The 17,067-nt window shown below is 34.2% G+C and overlaps 1 non-coding gene across 1 annotated transcript; it reads right to left on the reverse strand.

The window, feature by feature from the left end:
• Nucleotides 1-441: 441 nt before the first annotated feature.
• On the reverse strand, nt 442-548 carry LOC141688130 (small nucleolar RNA R71). Its single transcript, XR_012561593.1, has one exon. It is a non-coding gene; the product is annotated as a small nucleolar RNA R71 (small nucleolar RNA).
• Nucleotides 549-17,067: the final 16,519 nt, after the last annotated feature.

Genomic DNA, 17,067 nt, shown 5'->3' on the forward strand with positions numbered 1-17,067 from the left:
GATTATTTTACTCTCACAGTTTATTTGTTTGTGTTTCAGGTACTCATTACAATGGGAGATCCAGCAGCACGAACGAAAGTCTTGATGGATTTTTCTCAACCCAAGATCAATGATATTCAATCTAGCATTGTCCGGCCAGCTATCATAGCTAATACCTTTGAGATCAAGCCTGGCATAATTCAATGGGTACAGAATTCAATCCAGTTTGAGGGTTCTCCAACTGAAAATCCCAGTATGCACATTAGGGATTTTATTGAGATCTGTGACACCTTCAAGTTCAACGGTGTTTCTGAAGATGCTGTGAAGCTGAGACTGTTCTCATTCTCTCTGAGGGACAAGGCTAAGAGCTTGTTACACTCTCTACCAGCTAGTTCGATTACTACTTGGGAAGATCTTGCTCAGAAGTTTTTTACTAAATTCTTCCCTATGGCGAAGACAGCTACAATCAGGAATGCTCTTACTCAATTTGCGCAGCAATCGGGAGAATCTTTATATGAAGCTTGGGAGCGCTATAAGGAGATGCTTAGGAAGTGTCCTCATCATGGAATGCCTGATTGGATGATCATCAATTGTTTTTACAATGGGTTGGGAGCACAGTCCAGACCCATGCTCAATGCAGCAGCAGGCGGAGCATTATGGGCAAAGAGCTATGAGGAAGCTTATGATCTAATTGAACTGATGGCTGCTAATGAATATCAGTATCCAACCCAGAGATGTCCACAGGGAAAGGTAGCAGGAGTTCTTGAAGTGGATACAGCTACGGCTATCACTGCTCAACTAAAGGCGTTGTCTATGAAGATCGATTCTCTGGCTAACTATGGTGTTAAGCAGATAACCAGTGTTTGTGAGCTATGTGCAGGTTCGCATGCAACGGAGCAATGCGCTATATCTAGTGACTCAGCTCAGTTTATGAGCAACTTTCAGAGATCGCAGCAACCAGTTCCAGACACTTATCATCCTGACAACTGGAATCATCCTAACTTCAGCTAGAGCAACAATCAGAATGCGATGCAACAGCCGTTCCAGCAGTTTGGAGCAAAACAATTCAACCCTCCTGGTTTTCAGCAATAATTTGCACCAAGACAACAAATCCAACTTCAACAACAAACTCATGACATTGTCAAGTGACTCAATCAATATCAATTGCAAGCTGCTATCCAGGGAGACTTTCTCCTTTTCAGGGTCAGAATACTCAGCCGGATCTTTAGGAGCATAATGTGCTGGTATGACCATGTCTTTATCTGTAGATTCCTCAACTCTTACCATAGGAATGAAGGGTCCATTATTGAGGATCTGAATGTGGAGTGGATTGGCCATCCTAATAAACAGCATCATTTTCTTTTTCCAAAGAGTGTAGTTAGCTTTGTCAAAGGTAGGAATTTTGATGCTACTGATTTTCTCTATATTCATTATTCCAAGATCTTGAATCTATTTTCTTTCATATTTTGCTCTGATACCACTTGTTAGATAATGAATCACACACAGAGGGGGGGGTGAATATGTTTTTTCTGATTTTAGGCTTTTCTTGAAAGTTAATGGTTGAACAAAGTAAATTAAATCTTGTATAGAAAAGTGTTCATACAGAATCTAAACTTGCAGAAAATAAAGAACACAGATCTTCAAAACTCACTTAATTTTATATTAAAAATTAAGACTGTTTTGCTACAAAATTTCTAAGCTCTTTGACGTTAAAGAGCTCAGCTTCTTCTTGAGAGTGTTACAAGAAATTTGATATAAATTATTACTTCTAACTAGAGGACCAGTGTTAACTTTATAACTCAGTTAACTGCTGGTTTACACAGTGGATAATAAACATGCTATTAGCTTTTCTAAACTGTCACTTGTCATTTCTATTTATAGAAAAGCAAATCTTCCATTTTTGGCTTATCATATCTTTAGTATCCCGTGTTCACTTTAATCTTCCTCTGTCAGTTAATCTTTGCCATTGATCTTGCACACTCTTCAAGCTGCTTTTTGTAGACTTGTCAATCCAGCTGTTGGATTATTTTTTGATTGTTTATCTTGGATATTGAACTAATATGCAATTTTGTACTTTGAGACTGTACCTCGAGATCTCCAGTTTAAATTAATAGAACACTTGACATCTCGATAAGTACATAGGCTTATCGAGATCTCTAGCACTCCATATTAAGTTTGTCTTGTAGAGGTCTTCAGCTTGTCGAGATCTCTAGTCTTCACATCTTCACTTTGACTTATCGATAACTCAGAGTTCTCTACTGAATGTAGACTTGTCGATAACTCTAAGTTTTCTAGTGAAGGAATGACTTGTCGATATCTCCAATCTTCATTTCTTCAATTTTGCTTGTCGATATCTTCATGAGTTCTCTAGTAGCTTTCTTGACTTCTCCACTCTGAATTCATTCATTTCTTCTATCCCGGTGGATATTGCTCATCCGTCGAGTAGTGATTGTATCCCGACGGATGTGCCTAACAACAGTCATCCGTCGGCTAGCCAAACTACTATCTCGATGGATGTTCCTCATCCGTCGGTACTCTCTGCAACTTGAATGACTTCTCGATAAGCCATTCTGGAGTTCTCGAATGACTTCTCTATAACATTAAATCTTTGACTTGTAGAGATCTTGACTTAGAGTATTTTTCTCCAAATATATTTATTCAACTCCAAGCTTCTTCAAAATTCTTCTAAGGCATAATCTTCTTCCAGATAGAATCCTTAGGCTTGATGCTGTTTTAGGAAAAAGACTCTAGTCTGCTCCTTTGCATTTTTACAGACTTTAAGTGTTACAAGTACAAAATACAAATTTAGATAACAATACAACTTACTTAGGGTTGACAAATTATCTTAGTCTTGTAAAGTACAGTGAAAGGATATCTTCGATATATTATTTATTTTGGTATTTGTATGATTAAACATAAAATTAAAAACACGTAGATCCTCTCCTTTAGGACATGAATTTAATTGATCCAAATTAAAGTCAAAAAGTCAAACTAGCAAAATCATGTCTTTTAAATAGATAAAAGAGATATTCCATTCTTGCAAATTATCAAAACTATATCTTTATGGAATATATCTCTAAGGCAATATGATCAAAGAAGAAACATCAAGATATGATATTTCTTATATATGTGTTGGAATAGGAATATGGGCAACAAGCTCGAATAAAGAATATATCAGAAATATTCTTTAGAAGTCTCGTGCTATATCAAAAATATTTAAACTCTTCGCTCCAAAATATATCTCTACATATAATAAAAAGAGTTTTTATTCAAAGATTATTAATATTCATGATTAGAATATTAATATCCAGTTCTGCAACTCAATTATGTATACTTACAGTATTTTTCTCCCGTTTCGTAAAATCAGCATTTCTCGGAGAAAATTATTCACAAAATACTCAAGCACATTTCCTATCACCCAAATATATCACATATATTAGGAAATATATTTTAATTATTTATACAAGTCAAAACTTTGTTCAAAAGATTCATCTCCTTTAATTCAAGACCAATGGTATTTTTACTCGGAAGAAAGGCTGACAAAATAGTTCCAATTTTAGATAAAATACTTCCATATGCTATAATGACTTGAAATTTGGTATGGATCATTTAAATGGTATTTTCTAAGTATGATAAAAATTTCGTAACTTTCAGAGATTTTTTGTTCGGGCACAAAAATCGAGACAGTTGGTCCCACAGTTGACCAAGTTTGACCTAGCTACCATTGACTAAAGTTGACCAAAACTTTCAGTACATCATTTTATATTATATAAGTAATTATCATATTTTTATGGTATTTATTTAAGAGTTTTTGGGGTGGTCATAATTAATGGTGCTTCATCCTTAATTAAAGTAATTAAGGAATGATTAAAAGAAAAGAAAAATATATATTTAATATATATATATATATATATATATATATATATATCAGCTGAGATTTGAATGAGTACTAGCTTGTGTTTCATTCCCACTTGCAAAGAAACACAACCTACTTGTCATGTCATCAATCCATGTGATACACTCCATCCACCATCCATTCCTTCTCAAATCTTCACCATTCATTCCACCCAACTAAATAAACCCCCACCCCAAACCATTTTCAATAAGCTAAAGATCCAAATATTTGCTGGGATTTTTTCAAGTGCCTCTCTTCATCTCTTTCAAATTCTATACACACACTTCTTCTCAAAAACCTTCTCTCTCTTCTATATATTTACATATATACAAGGTTTTTGAAACCCAAGCTTAGCTTCACCCAACCAAGCTTTATCCCACCAAGTGAGCTCATCCGCTACCACTTCCCGGCCACCCGAAGGGCTGCCCAAGTTCGGCCAATAGCCAAAATCCGGCCAAACCTCCAACGAATTTTTCCGGCGAACTTTTCCGACCGTTTGTCAAAAGTGGTTAGTTTTAGCTTCTTATTTGAGTTCTTTGTATTTAGGCTTTGTACTTAACTTCTCTACTTCATCTTAAGCTCTAATACAAGCTCTCTTATAAAGGAAGTTCTCAGGGAGAACTTAGATTCGAACTCGGAATTCGAATAAGTACTTGATCTTCGTAAAAAATCATTACAACGAGAAGATCTAAAAAGAAAAGTACTTTATCTCCAAGGGGAGATTATATTTGACACAAGTACGAGTTAGCCAATTATTTCTTGCACTTTAATTGGATCTTGGCTAACATTCATTCGTGCTCATAAAATAATTACGAAGTAAAAGTATAATCCCTTCTATCATCTCTAGTGTTCCGGGGGATTATTACTTGTCTCATATAAACACTTCGTAATTTGTCAAATCTTAAAACGGATCGTACGAGTTAGACAATTACTTAACACTCTTTAACTGGATCTTGTCTAACTAATAACGTACATATAAAATATTATGAAGTAAAAGTGTAATCCCTTCTATCACCTTTAGTGTTCCGGGGGATTATAGCTTGTTCCATATAAACTACTTCATAATCACCCCTTAAAATTAAGGACGAATCAAATCTACGAGTTAGCCAATTAATTTATGCTATTTAATTGGATCTTGGCTAACACATATCGTGTATATAAATAATTATGAGTCAGGTCTTATAATCCCCTTCTAACATCTTTAGTGTTCCGTGGGGTTATACTACGATATCTATAAAATACTCGTAATTACTCATCCAAACTTCGAAAGCACAATCTTAACCCAATTACTTGTACTTATTTAATTGGATCTTGGCTAAGACTCATAAAGCTTATAAACGTGCTTGAAGTTAAAAGAGTATACTTTGACCGTATAATCGTCAATATACAAGTATACCTTAAAACCTTAAGTTAATATACTTAAAGATAAAATTACAACTCTGAGGTTGTAATTAAAGTATTCTTCAATCCATAAATACTTAATCGAAAGAAGAAGAATACTAAAGAAGTCATAAGCCATAAGTGCTTAATATAAAAAGGGACTTCTCATATTACTCCACAACTTTATTAAATCTATAAAGGAGTAATTATAAATATACTTGACCATCTTGTTGTATTTTAAGTCAAGTATAACTAATTAGTTTTAATATTCTTATTTGGATATTATACTACTTGTGGGCTAGTACAGTAACATACTAGTTCAAAACAAATATTTTCCTACTTGTTTTGTTTCGTGGATTGTCTTGTTAGTTTTGTAGTGAGGTGAAGTGACGTGAGTTGATTCTCGTTCTAAGACCCAAGTCCTAGACGTACTAACGGGGAGTTAGTAGTCTTCGCACCGTGAAGAAGAGGAAAGACCCAAGACCGGATCACTAAGATCCAAGACCGGCAAAAGCTAAGGAAGCCAAGTCCACACAAAGGCTCTACAACAACTTTGAAGAAATAGCGGGGAGTTATTGTCTAAGATAAGTTGTGTAGGTAATATATTTATTTTGAGGTGGTGACCTTTGTGTTACGCACCAAGATAAATACTTGTAAAGGGTGTAAAGGCTTCTCCGCCTATTAAAGGAGCGAGTTTATTATAAGGTAAAATCCCGAGTCCGGGAGAGGAGCTCAGGGACTGGAGTAGGGGTGAGCGAATCTATTAGAGGTTGTGCCATCGCGAACCAGGATAAAATCACCGTATGGTATTTTCTTTCCTTGCACTTTATCTTCCGCACATATAAACTGCATAACCACTCGGTAAAGTTTTAAAAAGGGATAAAATATTTTTAAAACGCCACAACAATTTTTAAATTGGTAATTAAGCTATTCAACCCCCCTTCTAGCTTAAAATAGCCCTCAGACGGGACCTTACAATTGGTATCAGAGCAGTGCTTTTTAACGTGTTTGTTAAGTGATTTGCAGATTTACAGGCACAACAAAAAGTGATCCGGAATGGCGTATATTAATCCCGTTGGATGTGGTGAAGGTCTATATAGCTCACGACCTCCTCAATTTGACGGCACCAACTTTGTAACATGGAAAACAAGGTTTCGCATTTATGCTAGATCTCAAGGAGTCAAAGTTTGGATGGCTATCGAAGACGGTGTTCACATTCCTACCAAAACTATCGATGACACCATCGTTGAAAAGAAGGTTAATGAATACAACTTAGAGGAAGAAGACACAATGAATATAGCCGCAAAGGCGGAAATGGTTCTCACAAGTGCACTTGCAGAAAGAGAATATAAAAGAGTAAATAATTGCAAGTCGGCACAAGAAATGTGGAACAAATTAGTGGTAACCTATGAAGGAACCACTGATATAAAAGATTCTCGGATGGATACATTGATCCAAGAATATGAGAACTTTAAACTCCAAGAAGGAGAAAATATCATCGATATGGAAACAAGATTTACTCGTATAATCGATGAGTTATCTCAACTTGGAAAGAATTATACTCAAAATGAAAAGAATAGAAGAGTGCTCAAATCTCTACCTCCTACTTGGAAGGTTAAAGTCACTACTATAAAAGAGATGCACAACTTAAATGAGTATAAGATTGATAACCTATTCGGAAATCTTCGTGCTTACGAAGAAGATAATGTTCCGAAAAAGGTTGCTCCAAAGATGGAGGATAAAAAGAAAAATATGGCTCTAAAGGCCATATTAATTGATGAAGATGAAAATGATGAAGAGTTAAACGAGGAACTCTAAAATCTCGATGAGAGTGAAATTGCTCTACTCACGAGACAACTTTGTCGTGTGCTTCAAAGAAAAGCTCAAAGATACGGAAAGGGCTTCCTAAAATCAAATAATCAACAAAGAGTTTTTAACTTAAATGGAAGGCCAAATTACTTTCAAAATTATTCTTCCAATTATAAGAGTAATTATCCGTCAACGAGCTACAATAAAGGCAAAGGCAATCAAAATATAAATACCTATAGCAATGTCAATGCCTCTACAAACCATCCGGTTTACACTCCTCCAAAACCCAAAGAATCATCTCCGGAGGAAACACAAGATGTGTGTTTCGAGTGTAAACAACTAGGTCATTATAAAAGAGAATGTCCTAAACTTTCAAAGGGAAAAAGTCTCGTGGCCGAAAATGGTTGGGATCTAAGTGAAGATGAAGAAGCTCCGGAAGCTAGTGAAGAAGTGGTCAATCTATGCTTGATGGCTCTCGGAGATGAAACCACCTCAACGGAAATCTCCTCTTCAAATCAAGAGGTAACATCTAATTATGTCTCAATTAAATCTTTATTAGATGAATCTAATTTATCTCTCGTAGATATGAATAAGCATGATTTAATTGAACTTGTAGTAAATTAAAGAATAAATATAAAGATGTTGAACAAAGGTTTCATTTGTTATGATCCGAGAAGATGAAAATTGAGGAAATTCATCATACTCAAAATAAAGAATATACTCGGATGATGGACTCAAAAGTCCAAGATGAGAATGAGATTACATCTCTAAAAGATCAAAACCATCTCATCAAGATTGAGGTAAATAAACTTCAAGAAAACATACTCAATCTTGAAACGGAGAATATATCATTAATTCTCAAAGACGAAGAGATGGAACGTAAAAAGATACAATTGAATGATAATATTTGTAAACTTCACGTTGATCTATTGAACTTAAAGATTCTAAATGAATCAAATGTTCAAGATATAGAAACATCTTATAAAAACAATCTTGATAAAGAAAAAGAGCTATTAGAAACCAATGAGCTTAAAAATGAAGCTCTAAGGTTAAAAGAAGAAAATTATAAACTCATAGCTCAAGTTAAGGATCAAGAAAGAATCCTTAACAACAAGATTGATGCCTTAAAGAAAGAAAATGAAAATCTTGAAAAAGTCATTCAAAGATTTACAAAAGGCAATAAGATGTTGGATCAAATGGTGCATACAAGAACCTCATATAATCATGAAGGTTTGGGATATAATAAGAATTCTCCTCCTAAAGAAAATACTCGGAGATTTGTATCACCAATAAAGACTTCACCCGAATCACCATCTTATAAATGTTCTTATTTCAATAAAATGGGACATTCCATTCAATATTACAAATTCAAAAATGGTGAAATTAAGGGGAAGCATGTTTGGATTCGCAAGGAATCATACAAGAAAGATGATAAACGTGTGCCTCACAAAAATATGGAATATAAAAATCCAAGGCAACTATGGTCTCATCAACCAACTATGTTTCAAAATAGAAACACACAATATCATGTAAATGGTAATGTATTTAGAAGGCAACAACCTCTTAGTAGAAATGCTTATGCTAATTACCATGCTAATAATAGATATAATGTTTATCATGCTCCATCAAGATTTCATGATAGCTCTAGGTATTATCTACCTCAAACTAGGCCTTATGCATCTAGAAATACTTACATGCCTAATGATAATTATACCATGCCTAGATTCTTTCATAAATCAAATGTTATATATGATGTACTAACCCCAGGACCCTCAAGACAAAGGGGTACCTATAAATTTAACTAATCATGTATGTAGGTCTGTCTTGCCGCAAAACAAGACATATGGTACCTTGATAGTGGATGTTCAAGACATATGACTGGTAATAAGTCACTCTTGAACAACATTAAAAAGGTTACCGCGGGGAGCGTAACATTTGGTGATAGTAGTAAAGGAAACATTGTCGGCATCGGAGATATCGGAAATGGGAAAGTTAAAATTTCTGACGTTCAATTGGTCAACGGGTTAAGGTACAATCTTCTCTCCATCAGTCAACTATGCGACAATGACTACACGGTAATTTTCTACACTACTCATTGTTCTATATTAGATAAATTTGGAAAGTTGGTTCTCACTTGCCCTAGAAATAAAAATGTGTATACATGTGACATGAGCAAGCAAGTAAACGTATGCCTAATCACTATAAATGATGATCCATGGCTATGGCATCGAAGATTAGGACATGCCAACATGAAGTTGATTAAGCATATATCAACTAAAGACCATGTCCGAGGTATACCAAAACTAAACTATCATAAAGATTATACTTGTGAAGCTTGTGAAGTTGGTAAACAAATTCGAGCTTCTCACAAAACAAAGTTTATGGTATCTACCTCGAGACCTCTCGAGCTACTACATATGGATCTTATTGGTCCGGTTCCAATACAAAGTCTCGGAGGTTGCTCATATACGTTGGTAGTTGTGGATGATTATTCACCACATAGACTGAATTTCTCAAAGCCAAAAGTGATGCTTTTGAGTCCTTCTCATCCTTATGTAAAAGGATTCAAAATCAACAAAATAAAACCATAGTCTATATAAGGACTGATCATGGTAAAGAATTTGAGAATTCAAGTTTCACCAACTTTTGTGATGAACATGGCATCACACATAATTTTTCCGCTTCATACACTCCTCAATCCAACGGAGTAGTTGAATGGAAAAATAGAACACTCCAAGAAATGGCTAGCACAATGCTAAATGAATATCGTCGACCTAAATATTTTTGGGCCGAGGCTATGTCAACCGCTTTCCATATTCTTAATCGGGTTTTGCTACGACCTATAAAATAAAAGACTCCTTATGAGTTATATTTTGGCAAAACTCCGAAACTAAGCTACTTTTGAGTATTCGGAAGCAAGTGCTTCATATTAAATTCAAAAGAGTACCTTACTAAGTTTGATCATAAATCAAACGAAGGTATATTTCTTGGATACTCGAACAATAGTAAAGCTTATCGAGTGTTTAACCTTAAATCGCTTGTGGTGGAAGAATCTATGAATGTCGCTTTTGATAAAAGTAAACCATCAGCGAAATATAAAGATCTTGTTGATCAAGAAAATGTTGAACAAGATGATATTGAAAAGGTTATTTGACAATTCGAAAATATGGATCTCGGGACTCCCGTACATAAAAATCCATTAGAATTGGACGAAAAGGAAGATGAACTTCCTCAAGCAATTTCCACTATAAAAAGTCATCCATTAGATAATGTACTTGGAGACTTAAGGAAGGGAGTTCAAACGCGGTCACAAGTTCAAAACGTTGTGAATCATCTTAGTTTTCTATCTCAAATAGAACCTAAGACCGTAAAAGAGACTTTATTAGACGAGGATTGGATTTCTGCTATGCAAGATGAATTGCTCCAATTTACTCGTAGTAAAGTATGGGAACTTGTCCCTAAGCCTCATGATACTTCCATTATTGACACAAAATGGGTATTTCGAAATAAATTAGACGAGAATGGAACGGTAGTTCAAAATAAAGCAAGGTTAGTTGCATAAGGATATACCCAAATGGAAGGTATAGACTTTGATGAAACATATGCACCTGTAGCAAGAATTGAATCAATTCGAATGCTATTGGCATATGCTTGTCGTAAAAATTTCAAAGTCTATCAAATGGATGTGAAATCTGCATCCTTGAACGGGATTTTGGAAGAGGAAGTATATGTGAAACAACCTCCCGGGTTTGAAGATGCAACACATCCCGATTATGTCTATAAACTATATAAAGCTCTATATGGCTTAAAACAAGCCCCAAGAGCATGGTACGAAAGGTTGAGCAGGTTTCTACTAGACAATAAATTTAAGATGGGAACGGCCGATAAAACCATATTTACGAGGCAAGAAAAAGATGATATATTGCTCGTACAAATATACGTATATGACATCATCTTTGGGTCAACAAATGATGCAATATGTAAAGAATTCTCTGATAACATGAGTAAAGAATTCGAGATGAGTATGATGGGAGAATTAAACTTCTTTTTAGGATTGCAAATAAGGCAATTCGATGAAGGCATCTATATCTCTCAATCCAAGTATTGTAAAGAGATGTTGAAAAAGTTCGAAATGGATATTGCCAAACCCATCTCTACTCCCATGTCTACATCCGATAAATTAACGGAAGACCCAAAAGGAATTCCTGTAGACACAAAGAAATATCGAGAAATGATCGGTAGCTTGCTCTATATAACTGCAAGTCATCCCGATATTCAATATAGTGTTTGTAAGTGTGCTAGGTTTCAAGTAGCACCTAAAGAATCTCATTTATCCGTGGTAAAAAGGATATTGAGATATCTTAAAGGAACCACCGATGTTGGTCTTTGGTATCCAAAAGGAATACCATTTGACTTAGTATATTTTTCTGATTCGGACTATGCCGGGCATTTAGTCGACAGAAAAAGTATTAGTGATACTTGTCAGTTTCTCGGTGGATGTTTAGTCTCGTGGTTTTCGAAGAAACAAAATTCTGTATCCATCTCAATAACCGAGGTTGAGTATATAGTAGCTGCAAAGTGTTGTGCTCAAATACTGTGGATGAAGCAAACACTAGCTGACTATAATATAAAATTTGATGTGATCTCAATCTTATGTGATAATACGAGTGCTATTGATCTTAGAAAGAATCCAGTATTACACTCTAGATCTAAACATATAGATGTGAGACATCATTTTTTACGTGATCATGTCAATAAAGGCGATATAAAAATGACTCATATTGATACAAAGATCAATCTCGCTGACATATTCACAAAACCATTAAATTTTAAGAGATTCACTAAACTCCGCTTGGATTTAGGAATGTTGGAATTTATGAAATAATGGTTTATATAAAGAACAGTTGAGAATTATAAAGAAGTCTCAACGATAAGGATATTCTCCCGATCAAGTTATTAAGTTTATCTGAAACTCAGATTTGTCAATTAAGAAATTTTTTGATCGGGTTAAGATAACTTAAATAGCCCAGATTAACCGGGAAAATAAACTTATTCGAGTGAATATTTATTATTCCATGAGATTCATAAATATTTAGAAGTCTTTCTTATACTTACTAATAATTATTTCCTAGTTAATTATATATATATATATTGGTCTTAAATATATGATCTAATTGATTCTATAAATATATGTTATTTAAGTACATATATATATTTATCTCTCTTTAATATTTATATATTTAAAAATTATCAAAAATTTTAAAGGATAAATATAATCCAGATATATTTACAATTATCTCTTAATTATCCAGCCCAAAATTAAAAATTAACCATGCCCATTTATTTTTTTAACTATTTAAATCCAACCCAATTTGGATTTAAGCAAAATTTTTATTTAAGCCCAAATGCTGATTGCATTTTTAAATCCCAACCATCCATATTTTACCCTAACAAATCGTGTGTGTTCATTTCCTAAAATATAAAAACGTACACTGTTGGAACAGTGCACGCTCTTGTCTAACCCTAATCTCTGAGTCTCTCTCTTTCGCCTCTTCTCTCCGCCTCTCATCCGAAGAACCCTAATTCAGTTTCTTCGTTCTTCAATCTTCAATTCTTGATGAAACTCATCAGATACTATACTTATAATACAATAATCGTAGTTAAGAGTATACGATTAATAAATCGTGGATTGGTTGGTGAAATCAAATCGATTTTCGATGATAAAAATTGACGATTTATACTTAAATCGAACGAGAATCATCAAATCGGACAGTTTATATATATATACTCAATTATTTTTTATTTGAGTAATTGATTCAGCAAAAACCTAACTCGATTTCAAGTTGTGTGACAGGAGAAGTCTGGTTATTGCGATACAACGGCTGCATGTGAGAAAAATGGATGAATCAGAAGTTGACTCAGTCCGCGACTGAGTCAACCAGGTAAGTCCTACTAGTCAGGCCAGACTGTAGGCTCGGGTGAGGTTTTCTTGGTTATCTCAGTCTCAATTTATTGAATCTGTGGTTGAGGTCATTCGACTGAAATTGAGTCGAACGTAAGTTGATTAAATCGTATCTAATGTTTAATATGAATAATATGTGATGTCTTTGATGCCAGTATGATTTGATATTATTCTGTGTTTTCTCGAATTAAAAGTATTAAGTTTCGGAATATTGCAAAATCATATGATTGATATGGAATTTGTGACTGTTTATAAGTTCAGTTTGAAAACCTTCTCTTTAAATTCCATTAATCTATATTGTTTAAGTCTCTGAAAATCTGTGTTGAATTGATTTAATAACTCAATTCTGCTTGTCTTTATAACATGAACCCTGGATAAGAATTATGATTGATGCTTTGATTTATATTAATGTTAATGGTCAAATTAGAATTGATAAGTGTATTAAAAACTCAGTTGATTTGAATTCGACTGTATTTTTGTTGCTATGGTGAATTGAAATAAGATTCATGAATATTGTATGCTTGACAGTCAAATTCTTGGTTTGTTTATATATATTGGTACCTTGTTCTAACTAATGGTGTGTACTTATAAATATATAACTAGATTTTTAACTATGAGATTTGATCTGCTTAACAAACTGAGAATTGCTAAAATGACTTGTTTGAACTCTAGTTGTTAAGCACTGAGAAGCTATTTAGATATGATGGTTAATCAATCAGAGCCTGATTTAATTGATATTTTTGTGAAGTCTGTGTTTGGTAACCTGTTGGAAAGTTGGTGTTAAACCTATACTAAATCATAATCTGTTGGTTTAATCAAACTTATTATGGATTAACTGTTTTAATAGAGTAAAAGAATCGTATACAGTTTAAGGTAAACTTTGGAAAAATCTTAGTTATAAATGTTGAATGAAGTTTATGTATTAAGACTCTGTCATGCTTCTCTATGCTAAATGTATGAATAGTTATGTGTCAATAACTCTGCAAAATGTAACTTGTCTAAATAATCCAGAGTATGGATGTGTGATAAACTTGTATTTATGCTACTAATTTGATTACTTGTAAAATCTGAGATGTTCAATAAAGATATATCATGTCTGTCAAATCAGTTTAGCTATCACCTCTATGAGCTACTTTCTACTGTGTATATCTGTGTTCATTCAGTCATTTCTAAGTGCTATGAAATCCTGTGATAAAATAAATGCAATATCATCAAAAACTCTGTGTTGTTTGGACTATTTGTTTATTGCTACTTACATGCTAAATTATAATTATCTGAGATCATACTAGTTAATAGTATTCCATCTCTAAGATTATTGAAAGGTTAAGTCTGCTTAATTGTGTGATCAAATGAATGTGCAAAATGTCCTGATTGCAGTCTTAAGCTGAATACATTGAATCTGGATAAGAAATGTCTTGTGTACTGAGTATGTGCATCATGGTTGATTGAATATATATAATCTGTGGACTTATAGTGCAACCCTATTTAATATTCTGTGTTTGTTTGTGCTTAAGCAGTTATAAGAAATCAGATAAGGTATATTATAGACTGGTTTGTGTAATAATAAAAAAAATTAATACACTCACACACCAGCCCTCACAGTAAGACCTGGCAGGGGAGCCTTAAGCATCCCTGTATCTGGATCACTGCTGTGATTAATGGCCACTTAGAACAATTAGGTGACTTTTTATAACTTATTGCATTTAAAATATAATATCTGTTGAAAATGATCTGAGTGTTTCATTGCCTTGAATGCTATGTGAATTAAATGAAAACTGATTGTATATGCTCTGTTATGTATTTAATGTGCATGACATTCCTTTGGTTGCATCTCATTAATAACATAATTTCTTGAGAAATAAATGTAACAGATCTTATTTGCATTAAAAAATTCAGTTCTTCTAACAGATTCACTTCACACACAGCTCATCCTTAAATGCTTCTGCAGTACAAGTACAGTTCCTGTGTAGTAGAGTAAGCTAGGATGTCAACTTTATGTCTCACAGTTTCCAAAATATGTACTTATGTACTGTGTTGTTTTCTAAAGTAGACACAAAGACAAAATTTTAATACATATTCTATTTGCTTGCTGGAATAATTTATGAATCTGTGTCAATGTGCTGCATTATATCATTCTCTCATATGCATTATCCTAGTACCTACTTGGATTTTTATATAACACAGCCATGCATGCATTAAATGTGTTTTACTGTTCATGAACAGTATTTTTTAAAAAAAAGCCATCATTCTTTGGACCCATGCTCTTGCTCGAGCTTATACACAATCACCCTTGAAACTCCCTCAACAGCGAAAATTGAATCTGAGATTTCATTCTAGACCTCATCGTTACTAGAATCCATTTCTATACCGCAACCTTCTTCGTATAGTAATACTACTTTTTATCGATAAGAAGGAATAAATATATCATAGGTAAATGTTCGGCTTAGTTGGTCTATCATTAATAACTTATACATCACCAAGACCCGATTAGTTGTACTCAATGTCAACATCAATTACTCGCAGAATCATTGCTGCATTATTATGGTCCACCGCTGACCTACTGTAGTCATTCATTTTCCTTGGAATCTTAATAGCTAATCATACGGAGTCCATACCTGCGGTATCAAAATCTTCTAAGGAGGTAGCATAATCACCATTTGTGATCTATGAAGAACACTCCTGATCCTGACGTACATACATGACATGAAGCAGATAAAATTGCAGAAGAGTTTCAATGAAAGCAACGATAGCAGGCTAATACCATTATTAACCATATGTCTTTATTAGGAGACATGAAGCTCAAAGGTTCATTTAGTCCTTTCGTAACATGGTTCTGGCTTATCTCAAGATAGGACCTTCTAAGATAGGTAGCCCGCTCACAGCTCTACATGAATTAGATCTTTACCAAATCATTATTATGGTTGAGTATCGCACAATCATCAGAAGGAATGTCAATCTTTCACACCATAATACAACCTTCATGGCTTTAACCATCATTACTGTATTCCTCTGGCACGAGCGCCAATAATTGCTCTCTTACAGTTGGAGTGTCGACCACCTCATTAGCCTTTCCTGATAGTAATAGTTCCTTATAATCAATGTCTTTTGAACGATCTCCAACTAAATTTTCTACCCCATTTCCAATCACTGCTTGTGTAAAGATGTTTTTTAAAATCTGGTGAGTAAAAAAAAATCACCATTTTTCCATAAGTTATTTTCTCGGTCTTTAGAGGTTAACATTGTCACGACTGACTTTCGATCATACTTAGGACGTCTCTTATCTTGGGTCCTTCTTGTTTTCACCAATCTCGACCTTCATTGGGTCGATCCATACTTTCTTATGGTTCATCACGTGCCCACCTGGCATTATTATAATTACGTCATATTTCCTTTATCAAATTTTCTATTCTTCAGAACTTTGAATATTACCTTTCTCCTTGTAAGACCTATAAGGTTATCCTTGAATCCTTCATCATGTACACCCTAGGTACAGGGCATATCAAGATACCATTTACTAATACTAGAACCATTATCTATATAGTTCTGAAAACTTTCTCCACTGATCTTTAAAGGTTGTCATTGCCTTAGTCCTTCATTCCATACTACCCAAACTCATAATGTCCCTATTAAGGGTAAAATGCCAATCTTTATGCATTCCCCCCATGGTTCATCTCAAGTTATCGAGGTTCTATCCTTAATTCCACTTTTAAAAGGTACTTGCATCATTCCATAGATAAATCAAGTCATATATCCCTGATAAGGGTATCTTATTCAATCATTACCACCTCGATAGTCTATGCCTAATTTCATAATAACATCCTTATTCAAAATGAGGTCAATCCATATGGCCTCCAAAAGATAACACGGTTATCCACTTTTCTTGCTCGATTTGGTAATGATAGCAGGGACGTTCTGGAAGATATTGGTCGTGTTCAACGTGAACTTTTTAGTTCTAATTACTTATTTACCTCTGTTATTTATCTTAATAGTCATCTGAATATTAGGATATCTTTTGTACCTGGTGTCTCCTTTTGGGTATCCA

The sequence above is a fragment of the Apium graveolens genome, chromosome 9, assembly GCF_009905375.1.
Source record: "Apium graveolens cultivar Ventura chromosome 9, ASM990537v1, whole genome shotgun sequence".
Taxonomy (NCBI): Eukaryota; Viridiplantae; Streptophyta; class Magnoliopsida; order Apiales; family Apiaceae; genus Apium; species Apium graveolens.